This window comes from Bison bison, unplaced genomic scaffold (genome assembly GCF_000754665.1).
Source record: "Bison bison bison isolate TAMUID 2011002044 unplaced genomic scaffold, Bison_UMD1.0 scf7180017864317, whole genome shotgun sequence".
Taxonomy (NCBI): domain Eukaryota; kingdom Metazoa; phylum Chordata; class Mammalia; order Artiodactyla; family Bovidae; genus Bison; species Bison bison.
The window spans coordinates 8,672,291-8,674,115 of record NW_011494889.1 but is presented as its reverse complement, the minus strand read 5'-3'; the positions used below and the strand labels follow the sequence as shown (position 1 = coordinate 8,674,115).

Below are 1,825 nucleotides of genomic sequence, written 5' to 3'. Positions count from 1 at the left end.
ACCCCAGGCTGCAGGCAGGGGGGGGCGCGGTGCCACAGAGGCGGGGCTGGCCGCCCCCCAGCCCTCCCGCTGGCAGTGGCTGGTGCTGGCTCAGGTCCGTAGGTCCCTTGTTCACCTGGCCGTTCATCTTGTCACTCTTGGCAAGGGGCACCCAGCACGCCCTTGTGGCCCGGGGCTGCAGGCCGGCTGGCAGCCTCTTCTTCATGCCCCCCAGTCCCACACCTTCCCGGGGTTACCAAGGAACTGACCGCTGCCCACCTGGAGGCAGCAGAACTTCTAGTCCAGATGGGGGTTCAGCGCTGCTGGACAGGGGCTGCAGGATCCCGTCCAGAAAAGGCTTTTTGTCTTCTGACTGAAGACCCCCCGCCCCCCGCTAGAATCCTCCAGCTCCAGGGTGGCCTGTCTCCGGATCCCTCTGAGGATCCTTGCCAGTCCCCAACGGAGGCAGCAAGGAGCCCATGCAGAGCAGGTGGCACATATGGCTCTGCAGGGCCCGTCACCCCTCAGACAGGGCTCCAGGGACAGTCCAGGGCTCTGTGCAGAGGAGGGGCACGGGCCAGCGCCCCTGGGGGAAGGCTGAAAGGCAGGAGGCCACGGGGATGAAGGGCCCCAGGTGCCCAGAGGGAGCTGGGATGAGGCGGGGGGGCAGGCCGTGTCTGTGGTCTCTCCTGCAGGACAGAAGGAGGCAGGGGCTCCACCCTCAGGCCAAGAAGGCTCTGGTAGGATCATCCTCCCCTTTTGGGTATTCCCACCTTGCCTGCTTTCTGTTTTGTTGGGTTTTCTTTTTCTTTTTTTAACAGAAGAGGGGTTAGCTCCTGTATTTCCATCCATTCCCCTTAGAACAGGCCGGTTACAGAGGCGCTGCGGTTGGCTGCTGCCTCCACCCTCCTCCCTTCCTGCAATCACAGCGGGCAACTCGGAAGTTCTGAGTCCCTTGGAAAGTGGCAGTGGCTGGGCTGGACTGTGGCCAGAGAATCACCGGGCCTCAGAACTCAAGCACCATCTGCCCGACGGCAGCTGGGATGCCTCCGCCGGTCGGATCGTCCCCGGCAAGGAGGAACTGCTGGTATCTGGAAGGAGAGAGGGATGGGAGAGGTCTTTTTCAACGGAGCCCCGTGGTCTTCCGTCATCACTAGTTCCTGGAGAGATTGTCTGGGGCAGAAGCTTCTAAAGACAGGGGCCCTCTCCTTCCCCCAGGGACTCTGTGTCAGCCTCGGAACTTGGGCTGGGGTCACATGCGCCAATCCAAGGTCCTAGAAACATCCCAACATGCAAACCAGGGGGGCCTCCAGCCGCTAGACGTGGAGTAGGGGTCTGAAACGCCTGGTGGATGTGAAGCTTCTGTCTGTAGAGGGCTGAGAACCGTGCCAGCTGCCTGACCTCTTCTGTGACCAGACGCAGTGGGAACTCAGCAGAACTACACGGAACTACACCCAGGGCGCTTGTAGGGGTAGAAACAGCAAAATGGGGCTGGAACTTGGTGGGACCCCACACCAAGCCAAGGAGCCTTTACGAGGAAGAACCATTCAGAGAGCGAGGGAGAGACGGGACTCAAGAGGCGTCCTGGTGATGGCTGAGAGAGCAAGGGCAGGGAAGAGCCCACAGCTGTGAGCCAGGTGACGAGAGTCTGCAGGGTGGTGATGAGAGGGATAAAGAAGAGAAGTGGAGGGGGGACGTCAGGAGGAGGGGACCGTCTGGGTTCAGTGAGTGGACAGCTGAGGCCAGGAAGACTGTGGTGGGCACAGTGGGGGCTGTGGACAGATCTGAAGAACCAACACGGAGAGTCAGGCTTTGGAGCCAACCGCACACGAGTGTTGCCATCAGA

At 61.3% G+C, this 1,825-nt stretch overlaps 1 protein-coding gene across 1 annotated transcript in view; it reads right to left on the bottom strand.

Annotated features, from left to right (window-relative positions):
- The window catches only part of CUEDC1 (CUE domain containing 1), a gene marked incomplete at its 5' end in the record, with an annotated part of 21,462 nt that continues 19,637 nt past the window's right edge, over nt 1-1,825 (bottom strand). The window contains one exon of the mRNA XM_010852946.1: nt 1-1,070. The remainder of the gene's footprint in view (nt 1,071-1,825) is intronic.